This window comes from Capra hircus, chromosome 29, assembly GCF_001704415.2.
Source record: "Capra hircus breed San Clemente chromosome 29, ASM170441v1, whole genome shotgun sequence".
Classification (NCBI taxonomy): domain Eukaryota; kingdom Metazoa; phylum Chordata; class Mammalia; order Artiodactyla; family Bovidae; genus Capra; species Capra hircus.
Genome location: NC_030836.1, coordinates 9,161,963 through 9,185,115, shown reverse-complemented (window position 1 = coordinate 9,185,115; position 23,153 = coordinate 9,161,963). Strand labels below are relative to the sequence as shown.

Sequence of the window (23,153 nt, the reverse complement as noted above, 5' to 3'; positions counted from 1 at the left end):
TCACTTGGTTCAACGTAATACAAGAACAAGACCGAGAAGGACACGTCTTTCAGTGCCTGGCCCTGCACGGTCCCTAACTAGCTGTGAGACTTTAGGCAAATCACTAGTTTTCACTTGTCCCACCCCATAAAATGAAAAGATAGAGCTGAATTTGTTTCTAAGTTCCCTTCCAGCTCTATAATTACCAGTGAGGGAAGAAAAACACCGTAATTCATTTGTTCAACAATTATTTCTTAAGTGACTACTACATGTCAGACACCGACCTTTCCTTTCATTCTAAATTTATCTGCATTTTAAGGACAGCCTCCCAGTAGCTTCCTCTGATCCCTGGGCTCTCACACATTAGAGATGAAAACCCAGCTTGAGGATCCTTGCTTGCCTGCTATTTAGGGAAACTGGCCTGCGCCCTAGGGCAGGGGCCTCCAAGCGCTAGGATCTAATGCTTGATGATCTGAGGTGAAGATAATATAATAACAATAGAAATAAAGTGCATAAGCAATGTAATGCAGCTGAGTCATCCAGAAACCATCCCCTCTCCCCACTGGTCTGTGGAAAAACTGACTTCCATGAATCCAGTCCCTGGAGCCAAAAAGGTTTCAGGCCACTGCCCGAGGGTGCTGGCAGCTCCTGCCCCACCACAATTCTACAGCAGAAGAGAAAACCAAAGGACCTAGAAACTACTTCAGGGTGAAGAGATGAAGTATGGTGTGGCAGAGGAAATGGTAAGTGTGTGCAAATGTGTATCTTCCAAAACAAAGAACTCTCAGGAAGTATTCTGGCTCACAGCAATTTCCAGAAAATATTCTACTTCTTTCTGGACCTTACTTGCACACACCTCCCCCACAATGGGAGATAATCATCTTTTATACTTAAAAAAAAATCCAGAAGGAAGAGCACTTGAGCTGAAGAGAGTAATTGAGCATTGAGTCACAGCGTTTGCAATGATTAAGGACTGGTAATTCAGGATTACAGGAAAACACCAAAGGGCAAGCCTCAAGACATTGATTCAACTCTGACTGTGCTACTCACTAGCTTTGTGAGCCTGGATTCATCATTCAACCTGCCTCTGCCTCAGTTTCCTCATCTGTAGGATACAGACTGGAATACACAACCTCTAAATTCCTTTCCTATCCTAAAGGTTGACCAGCCCCTTATCATCTAAGTTGTTTCCATCTAATCTGCCACCTGTTCCCTTGTGCACCATCCACTGTGGACACAGCAAACAGCTGTTTTCCAACACACCTACAACAGCTCTTCAAATACATACTTAAAGACTCTTATGTGAGCCCACTCCAATCCCTCGCTTCAGGCTTAAATCAAAAGTCCTAGAGTAAGTCATGTGGTTAGCAAGATGTTGGGAGTAACTCCTATGGGGTCACAGATCTAAACTTTGAGCTCGTAAATGAGGGAATACATGTGACAAAGAGCAGTTGGCTTCCCCAATTTCTTGAAACTGAGAAAGACTCATAGCTCCCAACCTTGTTCCCTAGGAATCCTACCGGCTGTTACAGGAATACAAAAGCTGCAGGAAAAGAGGATTAATAACCATGCTGACAGTCTGGCTGAGATGGAACCTACACACAGTGTCACTGGTGAATTCCACAGGAAAGATTACCATGTGCTAAATTTGGGTATGTACCAGTAAGAATCAAAGGAGACCAGATGAACAAGGTCCAATGGTGGGGACAATCTGCTCCAGTGAAAGCCTGTTGTTCTGTACATTAGACTCTGAATCACTGAAAAAGACCGGACTCACGTGGAAAAACAAGACACCAACTGAGCCTCCAGCCTCTTCAAATCAGAGGTGACCTTGGGCTCTACCTACTGTTTAGTCGTTAAGTCGTGCCCAACTCTTTTGCAACTCTATGGACTGTAGCCCGCCAGGCTCCTCTGTCCGTGGGATCCTGCAGGCAAGAATACTGGGGTGGGTAGCCAATCCCTTCTCCAGGGGATCTTCCCCAGCCTGAGATCAAACCCGAGTCTCCTGCATTGGCAGGCAGACTCTTTACCACTGAGCCACCAGGGAAGCCAGGGCTCTACCAGTAGAGCTCCCCACACCCTTCTGGGACAGATTAGAAAGGGTTATCAGACATGGCAGCGGAGGCCAAAGCCACGTATCCTTTGCCCTCTCCTGTTCTATTCCCAGTCAGGGCTCATTTCTCTCTTAACCTGCAGCTTAACTTTCTAATGCAAACCATCTCTAAATGGGGCTCCCATAAAATGTGTCAGTTTAAGTACCTTAAAGTCTCCAGAAGGACTCTTCCTTCTCCTCAAACAAGTACCTTTTAGAAACTATAAACCAAAGAATCAAAATGATTTCACGGGAGAAGTAATCACAAAAGTTAATTGTTAATAAACAGCTTTCCACCTGCACAGATTCTTAGTATCAGAACGTTTATTACATCTGTTTTTCATTACAAAACATGAATATTTAAAAGGAAGAAAGTAACTTGAGAACTGTTATTAGTCAAATTCTATGTTTTGGAGATGAGCAGTTTTCTATTTTCTCTTCAGGGGTTTTGAATTATAAACCTTCTCCAAGAGACAGATGTGGAGAAGTTTCAGCCACATCAAATTTTCAAAACATCCATGAAATGTAAGCTGATATATCTCATAACTGATGTTTTATAAACCTGTCCCTAAAAATCAAGGGCATGCTCTCAACACTTTCTGTCATGGAAATTGTTCCAACGGGCAAATAAAGAGGCATTTCCATGGTTAGGGCCTCACAGTCGTCATATTGCTTAGTTCTGCACAAATGAAAACTCCTATTACCAAAAAAAGGCTGGAGAATCTGTGGCTGGAATCTGGCAAGCAATGGCATTTCCACATTGTTTTAGTCAGCACGCTCTCTCAATGCAAATATGAACCCCACAAAATAGTCAATTAAAAATAACCACGTGGTCTGAAAAACAAGTGCAGCACAGCTGGAAACATATCCAAATGGGAAGTTTATGCTTTGCCATCTTTGATTAATGATGCTGTGAAACTCATTGGAGAAAAGAGCTCCCAGTTCCTCAACTCCCATGCTCCAGTGGCTTGAAAACGCATATTCAACTCTAAAAGACAACAAAACAAGCAATAAAATCTCCCATTTCCTCAGGGTCACAGAACAGACTTTCATATCACAAAATTCAGAAGAATCCAGATTCTCAACTGGGGGTCATGTCTCCCCATGACCTGGTCCCCCAGTGAGGGAACTTGAGTTTATGAAGTCTTTCCTGCTTGTTTGAGCTTGATTTCTACTATTTGCCTGGTATTTGTGGGAAGAATAACATTATGTTAGGCAGGAAAGTATAAAAAGACTCAAACATGAATTTTCATTTCTTTCAAATAGTTGTTAAGGTTTATATAGACCCAAAAGAAAAAGCAGAATTTCTAGAAATTGCTCCAGGAATTCATGGAAAGAAATACCTTTCACCTGTACTTTTCTTTTAATAAAAAAGCAAAGAAACAATAAGAACTAGATGGTCTCTCAAAATGTCTAGGACTCCTCGAATGACTTGTGACAAGGGTACCAGGACATTCAATGGAAAAAGGACAGTCTTTTCAACAAATAATGCAGGGAAAACCGCATACCCACATGCAAAATAATGAAGTTGGGCCCTTACCTAACACCACATACAAAAATTAACTCAAAATGGTTAAGAGACCTGAACGTAAGGCCTACTACATATACTTCTTAGAAGAAAACATTGAACAAAAGCTTCAGGACATTGCATCTGGCAGTGACTTCTTAACTGTGACACCACAGGCAAGAAAAGGAAAAAGTAGACAAGTCGAAATTCATGAAAATTTCAAAGTTTTGTTTATCAAAACACTATCAACAGAGTAAAAAGGCACCCCACAGAATGGGAAAAAATCTGAAAATCATGCATCTGATAAGGAATTAATATCCAAAATTTACAAGAGAACTCCTAAAACTCAACAACAAAAAAGCCAAATCAATGAAAAATGGGCAAATGACTAGACATTTCTCCGAAGAAAATACATAAATGGCCAGTAAGCACATGAAAAGATACCTGACGTCACTAATCACTAGGGAAATGAAATTAAACCTGCAATGAGACACCACCTCACATCCATTAGAATGGCTACTATGAAGGAAAAAAAAAAAAAAAAAAAACAGAAAATAACAAGTGGTGGCAAGGATGTGGAGAAGTTAAACCCTTGTGCAGAGCTGGTGGGAGTGCCAAATGGTATAGCTTCTGTGAAAAGCAGTATGGCAGTTCCTCAAAAAATGAAAAGTAGAATTACCATATGATCCAGCAATTCTACTTCTGGGTCTATACCCAAAAGAACTGAAAGCAAGGTCTTGAAGAGATATTTACACACCTATGTTCACAGCAGCATTTTTCTTTTTTTTTTTAAATTTTATTAACTTTACAATACTGTATTGCTTTTGCCATACATTGACATGAATCTACCACAGGTGTACATGAGTTCCCAACCCTGAACCCCCCTCCCACCATCCTCCCCATATCATCTCTCTGGGTCATCCCAGAGCACCAGCCCCAAGCATCCTGTATCCTGTATCGAACCTAGACTAGCGATTCATTTCTTACATGGTAGTATACATGTTTCAATGCCATTCTCCCAAATCATCCCACCTTCTCCATCTCCCACAGAGTCCAAAAGTCTGTTCTGTACATCTGCGTCTCTTTTGCACAGCAGCATTTTTCACAACAGCTGAAGAGTAGAAGCAACCCAAGTATCCACTGATAGATAAACAAAATGTGGTAAGTTATAATTTTACCACAAAATGCGGTGAATCTGTGTACAGAATATAGTGGAATATTACTGAGCCTTTAAAAGGAAGGGAATTTCAACATATGCTACAATATGGGAGATCTTTGAGGATATTACGCTAAGTGAAATAAACCAGTCACAAAGAGAGAAACACTGTGTGATGCCACTTACATGAGGTGCTCAGGGTAATCAAACCACAGAAGCAGAAAGCGGAATGTAGTTGCCAGGGGCAAGAATACGGTGGGGCGTCCCTGGCAGCTCAGTGGTGAAGAATCTGCCTGCCAGTACAGGAGACAAGGGTTCGATCCCTGGGTCAGGAAGATCCCCTGCAGGAGGAAATGGCAACCCACTCCAGTGTTCTTGGTTGGAGAATCCCACGGACAGAGGAGCCTGGTGGGCTACAGTCCAGAGGGGTGCAAAGAGTCGGACACGACGGAGTGGCAGGGCACACACGCACAGGGGTGGGGTGAAATGAGGAACTGCTGTTGAATGGGTCTAGAATTTCAGTTTTATAGGATGAAAAGAGCTATGGAGATGGACGGTGGTCATGGTTGCACAACACTGTCAGTGTGTTTGATGCCACTGAACACTTAGAAAAAGCTAACATGATAAATTTTTGTGAATTTTATCCCAATAAAAAATTGGGGAAAAATATTTAGGTTCCTATTTCTTTATAATATGACTGAAGAGAGGTTAGTGACTGCTCTCTGGTATCCACATTTACATTTCAGAATTACCACTTACATGTGACCTTGGGCAAGTTACATAGCCTCTCTGCATTTTAGCTTCCTCACTGGTAAAATATCTACTTAAAATTATGACGTCTGGATTAGATGGGTCTGTATGTGTAAAGCATTTAGTCTTGCGTAATAAATACTAAGTACTAGCTGCTATTATTCGGAGAAGGCAATGGCACCCCACTCCAGTACTCTTGCCTGGAAAATCCTATGGACGGAGGAGCCTGGTGGGCTGCAGTCCATGGGGTCGCTAAGAGTCGGGCACAACTGAGCGACTTCACTTTCACTTTTCAGTTTCATGCATTGGAGAAGGAAATGGCAACCCACTCCAGTGTTCTTGCCTGGAGAATCCCAGGGACGGCGGAGCCTGGTGGGCTGCTGTCTATGGGGTCGCACAGAGGCGGACACGACTGAAGTGACTTAGCAGCAGCAGCAGTAGCTGCTGCTCCTATTATTATTACCTCTACCACTAAATATATGCTCAGCATCACAAATAAAATCTCATCCCGCCAAGAAGCAGCCATTTGCATTTCATTCTCTGAAATGATGATGGCCTGGCCCTAGGTTCAACATCTGATCTAAAAAAAGAGAATCTTCCCTTCCTCAGCAGAAGCACATGAATGGGACCTGGGGCCCAAGTTACTCCATCCTTTGGACAGCAAAAGAGGTAAGACACTTGCCCCCAGTTGTATTTATTCAACAAATGTTAATTGTGTACCTTGTCTGTGCTCACACTCAGTGCTTTGTACTATCCTGTGGAGTCCAAGGCCTTGTTTCCTTATTGAAATATGCTAATCATCTAAAAGCAATGTTACATAAAAAACATTTCCCAAGATGAAACTAACAAGACTAGGGCACCCCAGATTACTCCATTTCTTTTTAAAAATTCATTTTACTATAGTTTCTTTACAATGTTTAGTTTCTCCTGTACGTCAAAGTGAATCAGCTGTATGTATACATAGATCTTCTCTTTTTTGGATTTCCTTCCCATTTAGGTCACCACAGAGCACTGAGTAGAGTTCCCTGTGCTATGCAGCAGATTCTCTCATTGGTTCTCTGTTTTACATGTAGTATCAATAGTGTATGTATGTCAATCCCAATCTCCCAATTCATCCTACCCTTAGTGTCCATACATTTGTTCTTTACGTCTATTTCTGCTTCGCAAATAAGATCTATACCATTTTTCTAGATTCCAGATACACATCTTAATATGCTGATATTTGTTTTTCTCTTTCTGACTTACTTCGTCTATATGACTATTTCTAGGTCCATCCATGTCTCTACAAAGGACCCAATGTCATTCATTTTTATGGCTGAGTAATATTGCATCGTGTATTTAAAATCACCCATTTCTATTTTCCTTCTTATAGTTCTATTCCTTTAAAGAAGAAAAAAAGCTCTCACTTAAAGAATTAACTTACGGTTGCCGAGGGGAAGGGGAGAAGGGATAGTTAGGGAGTTTGGGACGGAAGGGTAACCAATAAGGTCCCACTGTATAGGACAGGGAACTCTGCTCAGTGTTATATGGCAGCCCGGATGGGAGGGGAGTTTAGAGAAGGACACATACATGCACATGTATAGCTGAATCCCTTTGCTGTCCACCTGAAACTATCATAACATTGTTAATCAGCTATACTCCAATACAAAATAAAAATTAAAAAAAAACCCTCTCCATTTACTTTCAAATTTAATAAAGCAGGATGTTCCCAGATATGTTTTTGAGCAAAACTGTTGGGAAGAAAGACTTTACACACCTGCTCTGAAACTGACAAAACAACAGAGCAGGCTATGTCTGCCCACCACCCATTCACGGACTGCAGCACACACCCGGGCCACGAGAACACAGTCAGGACAGTCCCCCTGCTGCAAGCCCCGCACGACCCTGGAAAGGCAGTTCAAAGCCTAGGGCATGCACAGAAGCCATCATCACCAGGGAGATTTCCTCCTTCTCCAAACCTTCCAGCTAGGCACCAGAAGATAAAACTTCTCAAAACACTGACTGAGGTCCAGGTCAGATTTAGCCACTTAGGGACTCCAATGGTTAAGGATCTGCCTTGCAATGTAGGGAATGTGGGTTCAATCCCTGGTGAGGGAACTAGGATATCACACGACTCAGAGCAACTAAGCCCATGTATGACTCATGGAAGATCCGGTGTGCTGCAACTAAGACCAAATAATAAATATTTTAGAAAGAAATATTTAGCCACTCGTAAATGAGCTGATATAATGATTATTATTCTTGAAGTCCCACCATTGTGTTCAGGCAGCACAATGGAAAAAGTAAAAGAGTACATAGGCTGGAATTCCAGGGTTACATGGACTGTGTGACTCTGGTTTCATTTTCGTTTGCATTAACTATATTGTATAGCTTAAAATTCCTACCTTTGAGAAAATGATTCATGTTAAGCATCTAGCCGATGTCCCAGACCATAGCATCTCAATATTATGGATGCCCTGTCCACCCCTTATTTTCAGGCAGGAAAAATGTTCAAGGCATTCAACTCCTGATTTAGAAGAATCATAAGAACGGGTGGATCCCAAGCTAATACTGCCGCTAGTTTTTCTAAAAGCCTAGTTCTGATAAATAACATGTTTACGACAGTTCTTGAGATGCTATGAAAAAAATCAAACCTTCTCCAATACTTCTTTCTCCCCCAAATTTTACAGAGACAACCAAGAAGGCTTCAGCTTTACCCTGCAGAGCGCCATGTACCTGCAATATGCAAGCAGTCCTAAGAGTTGGGTTCCCCTCTTATGTAAGAAGCTGAAACCTCTGAAACTTTAATAACTCTGAAGTTTTAGCCAAAAAACCCACAAAAAACCAAAGGATTGGCTCTGCATTTGTGGCATTTCATGGTGTGTTGAGGGGATTCCCAAGACCAGCCCCAGGTTTTTCATGGTTCAGTGGGAAGACTCACAGAGCAGCGTACACGTCATCCCCACGGCCATGGTTTATTACAATGAAAGGGTACAAAGCAAGATCAGCAAAGACTAAAGCTAGCTGAGGTGAAGACTGGTAAAAACCAGCCATGGGCTTCCCAGAGGCCTATTTCAGCTGAGTCATACACACAAGTTGTGACAACATGTATGAAATGTTAACCAGGGAAGCTCATTAGAGAGTCAGTGCCCAGGGGCTTTTACTGGGGACTGGTCAACATGGATACCCTCTGGCTAGCGTGCACCCAAATTCCAGACTCCCAGAAAGAAAGCAGGTCCTCGGCATATACTGCACTCTTTGCACAGTTTAGGTACAGTGAGTGCTGGGGAAAGAGTAAGTGGTAGGAACCCTTCTGAGATCCAGGTTCCCAGATACCAGCCAAGGACCAGCCTTACAAGCAGGCATTTCTAAGGACAAGCAGTCTCAGGCTCGCTATGTTAATCGTTTCCTGCAGTCACAAACCAAAACCCCAGATATCTAACTCATAACTACCCTCTGACCACTAAATTCCTATAGCCAACTGACATACTGAAATTCTTTTAAAAAAGTGAATATAACTTAGGGTTTCAAAATATATTCTTTCAGCATATTTGGACTGTGTCAGCCTGCTGGGTTCCAGGCTTTAAGGAAATACCAGCAAGTCCCAGCCCTCTAAGAAACTTCAGACCAATAGGGAAGATAAGATGAACACACAAAGAATGCTAACACAAGGTGGTGCGTGATGACGATCATAAAAGAGGCGGAAGCCAAACACTAAACCAGCCAGAGAAAGGAGAAAAAACTTCCTGCTGTGAAGAACCAGGAAGATTTGGGTAAGAATTACCATAGGGCTGCAGTTTTCAGGACAGGTAAGATTTGAGAGTAAGCGGCAGGGTTGGGAAGAGCTCAAGCAGGGAAATAAAAGTATCATTTCGGGCACAGACAGGAAGCTATGTGAACAATGCACAGAGGCTGCTGTAGGGAAAGGGGAATATGGTCTGATTTGGAAGATTAGGTTCATAGAAGAGGACAGTGAAAGATAAGACTCTAAACAGAAGTCAGAAAAACAAATATTGCATATTAACACGTACACATGGAATCTAGAAAAATGGTACAGAGGAACTTATTCGCAAGGCAGAAACAGAGACAGACATAGAGAACAAATGTATGGATACCAAGGTGGGAAGAGAGGGTGGAATGAACTGGGAGATTGGGATTGACATATATCCACTACTATAGCACAGCGAGCCTCCTCAATGATCTGTGGTGATCTAAACAGGAAGGAAATCGAAGGAAGAGTGGATGGATGCATAGCTGATTCACTTTGATTATAGCAGAAACTAACACAACATTGTAAAGGAACTCTGTGTGTGTGTGTGTGTGTGTGTGTGCGTGTGTGCACGCGCGCGCACGTGTGCTCGGTCACTCAGTCATGTCTGACTCTTTGCAACCCCATGGGCTATAGCCTACCAGGTTCTTCTGTCCATGGAATTGTCCAGGCAATAACACTGGAGTGGGTTGCCCCCTTCTACTCCAGAGGATCTTCCCAACCCAGGGATAGAATCTGCATCTCCTGCATTGGCAGGCACATATCCCACTAAAAACCAGAAGAATCTAAAACATGGGTCTCAAATGTAGAATGAAGGAGACTGTCTTTTATGCTGTGGGGAGTCTGTGTGTGAGTTTCTTTCTTTCTTTTTTTTTTTTTTACTTTTTTAACCATGTTACATTAGTATGCATGAAGGAGAGGACTGACTGTAATCAAAAGGGCTAAGGCTTTTGCAGTAGATCTCCCAAAACTCAGAGCGCTGGGAGGTACAGAGAGGTGAAACATAAATGTCATTTGGGAGCAACATCGAGAAGGAAGCAGTAACAACGCTCCTCAGAAGATGCAGGAATCAAACAAGATTCAAAACTCTCAAGTTGACTTCAGTATTAGCACATTCAACCAGAAGTGCCTGGAAGGCAGCCAGGTTAAAGGTTAAAAGTATTTTCACAGTAAAAAAGAGCTGGTCAAAGAATTCAGTGAAGTATCTAGAACTCCGATGGAGATGAGGTACCAGTGCTCAGGAAGGAGGTCGTGGCTAGAACGGCACATGTGGAAGAAGCCCGCTTAGAGGATCCGCTGGAGCAGAGGAGAAGCCACACACTGCACGTGTCAAGTCCAGAGTTGTGAGTTTCATCAGCCTCAAGCAAACATGACTGAGCCCTTCAGCTTGGCAGAGAGACAGCACTGTAAACTCAAGCATATCCACTCACACACAACTAAGAAGCACTCTGGGGCCAGAATACCTCAATTCGAATCCTAACTCTACTATGTATTATTAACTTTATGATCTGAGACAAGGTACTTAACCTCGCTGCCCTCGATTTCTCATCTATGAAATGGGCTTAATAGTAGTACCTATCTCATAAAGTTGTGGTGAGGACTCAATGAGTTAATTCATGAAAAGAGCTTAATGCAGAGTCTCTCTGGCATACCGTGAGTGTTCAATAATTGCTGGCCATTATTATTACCTTATTTGAGTCTCACTGTCATGTTATGAGATAAAGTCAGGCAATCATTACCATCTCCATATTACTAATAAGGCAACTAAGGCTCAGAGGGGAAACGTTTGCCCCATCTTCACACAGTGAAGAATACAGGCTAGGATTTCATAAAGTTCAGCCTCCTTAATGAGATGGACAAGTCTCTCCAAGCTCAGCCCACTCCCTACCTCACTGGCCTCAGTTCTGGCCAAGCTTGCCGTACAGGTGAAACTGTGCCCACCACACTAGTTCCTGGGCCTCTTAACTTCCTGACCCCTCTTCATCTCTGAAGTCTCTTCTCAAGTATCATCTCTTCCAGGAAGCCCTTGGCACTTGCTCCCACTTCCCTCTTACCACCCTCCTCTCTCAGTGCTCACTCTGACTATTAACACCACAGTGTATGCAATTATAGACTGATGCTTTCCCCACTGGACTCTGAGCCTGAACAATCTCTAGCACACCAAATACCGAGTATTTGCTGAATGAACTAACTCTTGTCTCTAAGTCTGATATTCTTTCCCTCAGAGCATGTGTGTGTGTTACTGGCTCAGTCGTGTCTGACTCTTTCCAATCCCATGGACTGTAGCCTGCCAGGCTCCTCTGTCCATGGGATTTTCCAGGCAAGAATAGTGGAGTGGGTTGCCATTTCCTCTTCCAGGGGGTCTTCTGGAGCCAGGGATTGAACCTGGGTCTCCTAGATCGCAGGTGGATTCTTTACCATTTGAGCCACCAGGGAAGCCCCCAAAGGATACTGTCCCTTTATCAACAAATGCGCAGTAATAATAGTTTAAAAAGAATACCAACAAAATTGCAAAGACCAACCAATCCTACTGTTCTAAACAGGTAGTCATTCACTACCTCTAGGTAGTGAAGCATGGACATGCACGCGCTGGCTTGCTCGCTCTCTCTCTCCCCCTCCCTCCCTCCCTCCCTCTCCTTCCTTCTCCCTCCCTCTCCCTCCCTCTCCCCAGAGCTGGCCATTCTCACCCACGGCTTGTCAGACTGGCTGCCTGTGATCTCACAGGAGACCGAACCCGCCTCTATCAAAGATTCCTCCCTCTGCCCAATTAACCCAGTGAGAAAAACCTGGGGCGTGGCGCATGAAGGAAGACAGGGTTCAAAGCCCTCACCTTCCGGAAGCCCAAGGTAAGGCGCCCCGGGGAGGTGAACGTGGGCATCTCACCCTCCGTGTACCACCCGTCAGCCTGAGACTTGGTGCCAGTCCCTGACAGCTCAGAGACTGACCTTGGGGAAAAGGTTAGCAGAGAGAAAAAGCAAGGAGATTCACTCCATCCGCAGTTCCGCAAACACCAGGCGGACACCTGTGCCCGGTTCCACGAACATCTGTCCCCGGAGCCTTCTGACAGGCGGAGCCGCCTCCCTTCCACGCCCCTGGCTCGGCGCCACCACCTGATTCAGGTGGGAAGCGGGCGATCCTTGCCACATCTCGGCCCCCCTGGCAACCATGGCTGATCCCCCGAGGGGATCCTCCCTGGGGAACTCCCAGTATGTGTCAGGTTCTCCCTGTGGTCTGCATAAAGCAGACAACATTCTGTCAGCATAAACAGGGACCTAGAAACACAAACACACACCTGTGCGCGCTGCTGTCTGATGCTGATGGCTCGGGGAACAGGGCCACTCCGTTTCTTGCGATTTGCCCACAGATAAGGGTTTTGTTGCACTGCAAGGAGATCCAACCAGTCCATTCTGAAGGAGATCAGCCCTGGGTGTTCTTTGGAAGGACTGATGCTAAAGCTGAAACTCCAGTACTGTGGCCACCTCATGCGAAGAGTTGACTCATTGGAAAAGACTCTGATGCTGGGAGGGATTGGGGGCAGGAGGAGAAGGGGACGACAGAGGATGAGATGGCTGGATGGACGTGAGTTTGAGTGAACTCCGGGAGTTGATGACAAACCGGGAGGCCTGGCGTGGTGCGATTCATGCGGTTGCAAAGAGTCAGACACGACTGAGAGACTAAACTGAAGCGTTTTGTGGCCCATGCCTCCCTGCTCCTCCCCCACCAGGAAACTCAGAGACTGCTAACCACAGTGGTGCCTGCTGAGCACAAGACATTCTGCAAAGCACTAACCAAATTCAGCGTGTACTGGCTGTCAACAATTCGCAGAACTTCAACTCTGGAAATATGGAAAAGGGGCGTAAACGTTCTTTCTGGGGCCAAGCCTCAATCATTTTGCCAAAAGCGAACCCAGGTTCTTATTTTAAAAGTGGTAAATGCTTAGCTCCAAGGCAGGACATGGGCTTCCCTCCTGGCTCAGCTGGTACAGAATCCGCCTGCAATGCAGGAGACCTGGGTTCAATCCCTGGGTTGGGAAGATCCCCTGGAGAAGGGAAAGGCTACCCACTCCAGTATTCTGGCCTGGAAAACTCCATGGACTGTATAATCCATGGGGTTGTGAAGAGTCGGACACGACTAAGAGAATTTCACTTCACAAGGAAGGACATATTTATCATTTATGGAATTAGTGATCTCCAGTGTGGTCCAGTCCATAGGTTAGTATATGGCATTACCATTTTTCAACACATATATGCCTTCCTATGGCAGCGGTTTAGTTGCTAAGTTGTGTCCAGCTCTTGTGACCCCATGAACTGTAGCCCACCAGGCTCCTCTTCCCAGGCAAGAACACTGGAGTGAGTTACCATTTCCTTCTCCAGGGTATCTTCCTGACTCAGGGATTGAACCCCCGTCTCCTGCATTGCAGGCAGATTATTTACCATTTGAGTCACCGAGGAAGCCCTATACCTTCCTACAGAAGTCCTGAATTAAATAGCAGTACCATTCTCTACCAAGTACCTTTTATCAAAAGCTTTAAAATATCTTATCTGTACCCACGAGTCCAAACAAGCGTGCCTTCTAGCAACCTCAAATCCACCTTTCAAACTTTGAACAGTGTTACCATTCTAAAATCTAGTTATTTCACACACAATATTGAGACAATTTTATTAGCCCCTTGCTGCCTCCAAGATAAGGAGAAAGTTTTTAGACCAATTCACTGTTGGGCATCAGCCCCCCACATTAAATATATGATCTCATTTAATCCTCTGAACAACCTTGTGAGGCAGGTCTGATCACTGACATTTTACAGACACATTAAGGAAATGGTGATAAGGTCTCAGGATGCACCCCTCAACATGTCCCAAGACGGTAGACCTTAAACAACCCTAGAATACATTCTATCAAGAATCAAAAAATTAAACTGAAAACCAAGATCCTTTGTCTCTTTTTCTCTTTTCTTCTTTTCCCATTTAGGTTATTACAGAATATCAAGCAGAGTTCCCTATGTTATATAGAAGGTATAGATAGTAGGTATAAAGCTACCTTGATAGGTCCTTGTTGGTTATTTTAAACATAACAGCGTGAGGGACTTCCCTAGTCCAGTGGATAAGAGTCTGCCTGCCAACACAGGGGACATGGATTCGATCCCTGATGCAGGAAGAGCTCACACGCCGCGGGGCAAGCTACACTGTGCACCGCGACCACTGAGCCCCCGCTCCGCAAGAAGAGAAGCCACCGCAATGAGAAGCACCCCCCGCCCCATGCGAGGAAGAGAAGCCCCCATGCCGCACAACTAGAGAAAGCCCACGTGTAGCCGCCACGCAGCAACCAAGACCGGCACAGCCAAACAGAAACGAACCAATAAAAATGCGTACATGTCAATCCCAAGCGCCCAGTCCATCCGTCCAGCTACCCTTCCCCCCAGCCCCCAGTAACCATAAAGTCATTCTCCAAGTCTGTGAGCCAGGCTTTTTATTACTAAAACTCAAATGATTAGCCTAAAACCAGCAGGGGTGAAGATTCTGCCCTCAGTTCAGTCTTCCTCCCAGGGCAGATGGCTGGCAGAGCGGTTGAGGCAGGGATCTGGCGGAGCGCCTTGGCTTGGCCAGGGGTCCAGCCCCTGCCCTCGGCCTCAGAGCCCTGGGTTTTAATCATCTGACTCAGCCAGCGGCAGCAGACCCCAGGCGCCTGTGGCTGTGAGTAATGGCGACACAAAACACATCTGTCTGATCAGAAGCTGATGGTGTCAGTTACACCAGGGGTTACAAGTAAAACAATGCTCTACAAGGGAAACAAGAACGCCTATTCGCCCCGGAGCTAAGCAATGCCCTTCTTTCTCCAGCTCACAATGCGAACTTGTGGTACCATTTACTAGATCTTACCATTTACTAGATCTCATATGCCTTTCTCGAAAATGCCTTGATGCATTTATAGAAAGAAGACTTATCTAGGAATAATAAAACAAATCTGTTTCCACTGGTTGCAAAATGTCTACCAAGTCATGACATCAGGAAATGCTTTTATTCTGGCCTTTAATCTCCCACACTGTGATGAGGGATAATGCATATGAAGGTGGTTTTGTAAGCGGTAAGTGCTTCTTATACCGAATGTCAAGACTTCATTTCAAAAGAGTGACTCATTCATTCTTCCCTTCGTTCATGTTATTAATTCATTAAAAACACTTCGCTAAATTCCCACTGAGTGCCGGGCAACGGGATGCAGAATTAAATCAGAGACTCCAAGCCCTTAGAGGGTCAGTTTTTCCCCAAATTGGTCTTTTCATCTCCACGGTATTCCAGCCACAGCCAGCATGCGCTCCTCTCCTCTCGTCCTTCCTCTCTGCCTCAACCATTCCTATAGTTCTGCGTGCTGCTCCCACTTTCTGCAGAAGTCCTCAGCCAGGACCAAGTACCCAGGGTGGTGGCGGTGGTTTAGTCGCTAAGTTGTGTCCAACTCTTGCAACCCCGTCGACAGTAGCCTATCAGGCTCCTCTGTTCATGGGATTCTCCAGGCAAGAATACTGGAGTGGGTTGTCATTTCCTTCTCCAGGGGATCTTCCCAACCCAGGGATCAAACCCAGGTCTCCTACACTGCAGGCAGATTCTTTACCAACTGAGCTATGAGGGAAGCCCAGTACCCAGGGGGTACCAGACAAAAGTACCGTATTTAGTGATTTCAGAAGTGAGTAGGAGTGACACGCATGGCCTTATTAACATAAATAACCTGTTTTCACAGTACTTCTGTCAACCAGAAGTGGTCCCAAAGCAGTTCTCCCTTCTATAATCTGAGGAAGTTCTAGATTAAGAGTTTAACAGATAGATGAGCAGAAACAACTCTCCCCTCGAAGATCTGCGGACCATGTGTTCTCCATGAGGGCAGTCAGCTGAGGAGACCCTGGGAAAATCATGAGAGGGCCCTGAATGCAACCGGAAGTGGGAGCACTTTCTGGCCCCTGATTTATCTGTGTAAGTAACGTGCGCTAACTGATAGTACCAGTGGAGCTCCTATCTGATTCATCCGGACGCAGTCATTCTCTACCAAGCTTCTATCTGGGCGAATGTGAATGGGAAATAACCCAGAATCATAGGCATGGGCGAATGTGAATGGAAAATAACCCAGAATCATAGGCATCTATGGATGGGCTTCCCAGGCAGCACTAGTGGTGAAGAATCTCTGCCAATGCAGGAGACGCATGAGATGCAAGTTCAATCCCTGGGTCAGGAAGATCCCCTGGAGGAGGAAATGGCAACCCACTCCAGCATTCTTGCCTGGAAAATTCTATGTACCGAGGAGCCCAGCAGGCTACAGTCCATGGGGCCGCAGAGAATTGGCAGTAATTTAAGACTGGAAAGAATTTCAACTGGTCCAACTCCTTCACTTTATAGATTAAAAAACACTTGGACTTTCCTGATGGTCCAGTGGCTCAGACTCCATGATCCCAATGCAGGGGGCCCGGGGTTCGATCCCTGGTCAGGGAACCAGAACCCACAGGCTGCAACTAAGATTCTGCACAGCCAAATAAACAATCTTTCCTTAAAAAAAAAAAAAAAAGCAAGAATCAGGGAGAGGACGTGAGTAACCCCAGATCTCCCAGCATGTCCACGAGCCAGGCAGAAGCTGAGCCGTCAGCTTCCCAAGGCAGGGCCCCGTTCCACTGCCCTGCCGGGAGCTGGTGCCTGCCCGCGGCGAGTAGCCCTGACTGCAGGAGCTGCTGCTATCCTCGGGTACACCTCACCTCTCCAGCTGCTCTCACGGCCTTCCCTCAGTGCGCCTGGACCTTGCCTTAGGCAGTGAGAGCCAGCTCTCAGGAGCTCCGCACTCCCTGTGCAGAGGAACAGTTTCCTAGAATGGAAAGCCTGTTTTGACTCTGTGAGAAGGGCTGTGTTCTGTCGTCTTCTCTTCGGGATTGTGATGAAGACGAGTGAGATGCCAGCCAGCCAGGAATCCTATATTCTCTGTGGAAGACAGTAGGGATCCAGTAGAGTCTGCATCACAATTAAATTCTACTGATGTAAACCCCAAGAGTTGGAGCCCAGCATTTTATAAAGGCCAACAGTGCTTTTGCCCAACCATCAAGTTAGCTTCAATTGCATACACACTGACAGGCAATTCAGATAACAAACAACATTTGACTCTCGGTCCTCCTAATGACTTGTGGTGGAGAAAAATCAAGCAGGTGTCCCAATTTATGAAAGGAAAAGCTGGTTCACAAAAGCTACCCAAAGCCACACAGGTACTAAAATGCAATGTTGGAGCAATGACCTTATCTACGGCTCCCTCCTCCCCACTGGGCATTTTCTGCTCACATGTTCCACGTCAACAACCGTGAAGACCTACCTTTTCGGTTACACCTGAGACATTCAAGATACTTGAGCCACATAAGGAGCACAGCTTGACCCCACAACCTCAGCAGCAGCCCCGGCTCACGGGCACTTGTGCTGGAAACTAAACGACACAGGGGAACTCCAGGGGGCGAACTTTGGGGTTCACAAACAAGAGTAAACTTTATGGCAGCTTTAATTATTCAAAACGACTTGAAATGGCTCTTAGCTCTGACAATAATAGAGTCAAAAGTAAGGGTTATATTCATTTGTTCCTTTTTTTTTGAAATGTATAGATGCAGAGAAAGATATGAAAGGCTACATTAAGATTTGTATTAGTTGTCTGAGTACAGATGTATTACTGTTATTAATGCTAATCTGTACTTTATCTTTTTCTACAATGAACAGGTTATAGTTTGGATAATAAGAAAACAAACAGTAATGATCTCGCTTTTATGGAGAATCTTAAAAAAGCTAAACTCCTAGAAGCAGAGTAAAATGATGGTTGCCAGAGGCTGGGGAGTGGGGGAAAATGAGGAGATACTGGCCAAAGAATAGAGATTTCCAGTTATAAGATGAATAAGGTCTGAGGATCTAGCATACAGTATGGTGACTGGACTATGTATTACATACTTGAAAGTGGCCAAGAGTTAATTGCAAACATCCTCACTATAAGAAACATAGAAGCAACATATACACATATAACACCATCATGTGCACACCTTAGACTTACGCAGTGTTGTGTATCACTTGTATCTTAATAAGACTTGGGGGAGGGAAAACAATGATTGTTTTTATTTTTTAAATATGTTCTTCACTCCAAAAAATGGGAAAAGAGGTAATCATCACCGAAGGTTGGGAAGCTCTATTACTGTGAACCAAGTGAACAGAAAATGCGAATACTTAAAGCCCCGAGACCAGAACCTTTGCCCTGCTTCTCCATTTGGGTCCCCTCAACCCCCAAGAATATAAAGCAATATGCCAGGGCACCAATTTTACACAAATATTTTGGGGAAGAAAACTATATACAAATATTTGTATATAAAAAAACAAAACTAACAAGTATATGGAATCACATAAAAACTGCATAAAACCTTAAAAGCATTTTCAAGCTGCCTGGGGCCCGTCTGAACTACATACCCCAACGCGCAGGAGCACTTGCTAGGCTTCTTTGCTATTGGAGACTTTTTATGGAGAAGTCTGGGAAGCTGGAACACGAATAGTACCGTCCTATTTTCCCCTCTTCTTGAAAGAGCAGAAACCTGATTAAAACTAAGTCATTTTTCCAGTTCACTTTTTTAAAAAGTCAAATTCGTCTTCATCCACTATCTTTAAAACTCCTTTACAAAACAGGTGCCAGTCAACATATTACCAGGGTAATCTGTAAGGCACAGTTCACCCTACCTTCCTCACCTGAGGAGGAAAACAATCTGGCCTGGCATCCTGGGGTTCTGAGGATGGTGGGGGCCCCGGGCTGCCACTGCCCACTTCTGCAGGACGGCAGACCACTCTGCACAACGTGCTAATTCATTCATTCCACAAATGTTTATTGAGCAAAGCCTGAGAAAGGCCTTTCAGGGGACAGTGGGATCATTCACAACCCAACGGTCAGGTCTAACGGATCAGCTGTGGACAATCAATCTTTCATTAGACCTCAAACCACCTCTAGGATAGAGCAAACAGGGCCCCCACCCCATCCAGGCACCAGCAGCTGCGCGGGATCAGGCAGGGGCATTCTGGAAGGGGGCTGCCGCTGGAGAGAGCCTAATGCATCTCGGATTCCCACCAGAATGACCGGACCCCTCGCACCTTAAGTGACATAACACCTCCAAAGTGCTTTGAATGGCGCCCGGCACCTTGTGTAAGCTCAGTAACAGTCATTTCTGCTGTTACTATGCCAACTTGCCCTTATTCACAGAGCACCAAAAAAAGGGGGGAGGGGTGGAGAACACAGGTTTTCGAATCAGAAAGATTGGATTTGAATCCCAGCTTGGCCATTTACTAGCTATATGACTAAGGGAAACAAGTTTTCTGAGCCTCAGTTTCTTATCTGTAAAATGGAGTAAATACCAGTATCCTAGCCCTCACATAGATCAGTGAGAGTTAAGGATATGTTGTTTTACACAACAGAGTATCTGGCCCATAAGGGCCCCCATAAAGTCAATACTGCCACCTCCATGGCCCCTTCCGCTGCCTCTGATGGGCCCTGGAATCTAGTTTCACCCGGATACCACACTGAAGGCAGAAGGGCTACAGGGCAGAGGGAAAGAGATGCGAGAGACCCACAGGGGACCTTCTACAGAAACCCACCAGGGCCCTCTGCTCCGCTCAGCTCTCCTCCCCTGGGTGGCAGCTCCATCCTGCAGACACCTGCCTGCCTCGCTGGGAGTGCCTGCCAAGGGGACAGGAAGCTGAAGAGCAGTTGGAATCTATCCAGCCTTCCAGAGTGTGAGTGTGTGTGTCTGTCTGGGGCTTCCTCTGCACATCCCCGCGTGGTGGAGGCTGGCAGCATGATTCATAGTCTCTTCTTATCTCTGCTTGCATCTCAACCCAGAACCCAAGCCCTGGAGCCTGCTGGTCACAGACCAGCAATAAGTGAAAACGAGGACTTGTCATGCAGACAGGAAGGGAGCCCCCTCGAAGTCAAAGGGGCTTTACAAAGGGAGGCGGGAGGAAAGGGAAGCGGGAGGAGGCGGGGTGGGGCAGAGACAGGGGCCCACTTCCTACAGGCTGGTGGAGCCCGCTGTCTTAGCTGCTGAGGCAGTTGGTTTCTCCACTTTGAAAAGACGATAAAGCCCATTCCCGTAATACACAACTCAACCGCGGGACAAGGGCTGGGTGCAGGCAGAGAACTCCAAAACAAACCTGCTTGTTTTCCAAGCAGAAACAGTCGGTTCCCAACTCGCCCTCCCCAGCCCCCACCTGTAGGTAGGTCCTCACGCCCCACCGCACCCCACCTGAGCAACCGAGGGGCAGCCTGCAGACAGGTCCACCCAGCAGCCGGCCCCAGGCCAAGCTCAGTCCTCGAAAGCGCAAGGAGCCGCCGCCCACCCGAGCACTCGGCCTCCTGGAGACTCGCCCCCCGGGCACTAGAGTTGGCTCTTCAGCGTGTGGGAGACTAAGCAAGGGCGCTTGCCGGACGCCGCCACAAAGTGCAGCGCGTTTCAGAACTCAGAACCAAAAAGCGTCACACCACAGCAACTCCCACATTTAAGAGAGGAGGAACCAGCACCAGGGAGGGAAAGAGAACTCCTCGAGGTAACACAGCGAGCGGGCTGGACTGGCTGCGGGGAGGCGCAGGCAGGCGGGCGAAGAGAGCATCTCGCTGCTCCCCGTGTCCTCTCGGCTCCGGACCCCGGGCGGGTGGTACAAACCCCGAGCCCCACCCCGGGCCCCCCTAACCCCGGAGCGGCGCGCTGCGTTACCTTCCTCGGAACTGGACGCTGCGCGCCTCCTCTCCCGCGGCGGGGTGCAGGCGGCTCTGCCCCGCGCGCTCGCCCGGCGATCCAGGTACCGCCCGGCAGCTGTCCGCGCGGGGCGGCGCGTGCGGGCTCCCGGGGCGGGCGGCGGGCGGGCGCGGGGGCCACTCCCGGACGCGCCGGCCAATACTTCCCCGCCCGCCCCGCGCCCCGCCCCGGCCCGGCCCCCGCGCGCGTGGGCTCCGGCCTTCTCTCCCGCCCTTCTCTCCACCCCACTCCGCCCCTCTCCTGTTTAATTCTCTCCCCCTGGGCTCCACTTCTTGGCCTCCATCTCAGGCGTAACTTAACTCCGAAACAACTTTTTTACTCTGCAGATCAAGACCGCAACACGGTTATTTTTCGATTCCTGTGCTTTAGTGGTCCTTGGAGTCCGAGAGCGTGGAGCGCCAGAAGCCCCTCCACTCTAAGATCGGGGGTCAGCTCCCCGCCCGCCCCTGCGCGGGAGAAAGGGGCGCAAAGTGGTACCCGACAAGATGCTTTCACCCCGATGTCAGTTTCCTCACCAGGGAAATACAGAGAAGTACTTCACAGGTGGTGGTGGTGGCGGTGGTGGTGGTTTAGTCGCTCAGTCGTGTCCTACTCTTGCGACCCCATGAACTGTAGCCCACCAGGCTCCTCTGTCCATGGGATTTTCCCAGGCAAGAATACTGGAGTGGATTGCCATTTCCTTCTCCAGGGGATCTTCCCAACCCAGGAATCGAACCCAGGTCTCCTGCATTGCAGGCAGATTCTTTACCGACTGAGCTATGAGGGAAGTCCATCACAGGTTGTAGGAGGGATTAAATGAGCTGATGATTTAAAAATACCTTACGCAGGGTCTTCCCTGGCGGTCCAATGGTTAAGACACCGTGCTTCCACTGCAGGGGGCACAGGTTCCATCGTTAGTGGGGGAGGTAAGACTCCCACATGCAGCGTGGCCAAAAAGTGGTGGGGGGCGGGGAGCGGTAGTCTATGTATTTTATACATATATACAGTAATACCTGGATAAATGGTGAGGGTGGTTTGTTCGGTCTGACTACCCAGTGGGGGCGCAGTAAGGACTGGCACACTGCTGGAAGGTGCTGGTTGCTGCAGAGGCAGGGACGCCTATAAACACAATATTGTATCTCGGCCAGTTAAAAAAAAGTTACTGATGATAAAGCCAGCTCAGGCAAACTTGGGAAATTGGTGAACTTTAAGGCTTTTTGCTTCCTGGTCATCTCCCCAGTCACTGTTGAACATCCATTTGAAGGTAACCCATGTCTGCCTTGGGTCCTTCCAGAGACCTTCCTTCTCCCAATCTTGCAAATGCTGATCCCCAAAGGACTGGTTCAGGCTGGGTGCAGCACTGCCCATCTGTCCTAGGAATCCTTGCCTTGGGTTAATGTGGGTATTTGGGCTTTTATCCAAGCTTTAAGAGCCTAAATGTGTCCCCATGCTGGGTGAGCACTGCAGATGCAAAAGAGGATTAAGTCTTTGAAAAGACAAATTTGTGAACAATTTAAGTGTAGAGTTGTTGTTGTTGAGTGTAGAGTTGTTGCTCAGCCGTGTCCAGCTCTTTGCTACCCCATGGACCGCATGCAGCACACCAGGCTTTCCTGTCCTTCACTGTCTCCCGGAGTTTGCTCAGACTCATGGCCATTGAGTCCATGATGCCATCCAACCACCTCATCCTCCCCCCTTCTCGTCCTGCTCCCAATAACTGGTGTAGTAGCTGCAAAGGAAGGAGAAGAGTTTATCTCCCTGCTCCTCTCCAGCCTGGAGGGCAGGCACTGGGTCTTGGGCCCTCCCCACCCTCCCCCTTCCCCACCCTGCATCACCTGTTACAAGGCTTAGTGAGAACCCAATGCTTGCTATTCTGTGTCACTCCTCCCCAGCAAACAGACAGCAACTCCCAACGGCAAGGGAAGGTCTAAGGCTTCTCACTTAAGGTTCTGGAGCAGGCAGGTGGGGGAGAAATTTTGAGGTAGGGTCTCTTTAGGGACTCTGAACTCATCCAGAGCTATATGGCTCAGAGGTTGAAACTAGAGCTCTGAGACTCCTTTAGTGGTCCAGTGGTTAAAACTGGGTGCTTCCCCAGCAGGGGCCATGGGTTCCATCCCTGATTGGGGAACTAAGATCCCACGTGCCTCAAGGCCAGTAAATTTT

At 46.8% G+C, this 23,153-nt stretch overlaps 1 protein-coding gene across 6 annotated transcripts in view; it reads right to left on the bottom strand.

The window, feature by feature from the left end:
• The window catches only part of SYTL2 (synaptotagmin like 2), a 121,765-nt gene extending 100,653 nt beyond the window's left edge, over positions 1–21,112 (bottom strand). For 2 of the 6 annotated variants that reach the window (XM_018042796.1, XM_018042797.1), the window contains exon 1: positions 20,973–21,111. The gene's annotated coding sequence lies outside the window, so the exon portion shown is untranslated. Of the gene's footprint in view, positions 1–20,972 lie in introns of all 6 variants that reach the window. The other 4 variants (XM_018042799.1, XM_018042800.1, XM_018042798.1 and 1 more) reach the window with 3 other exon arrangements.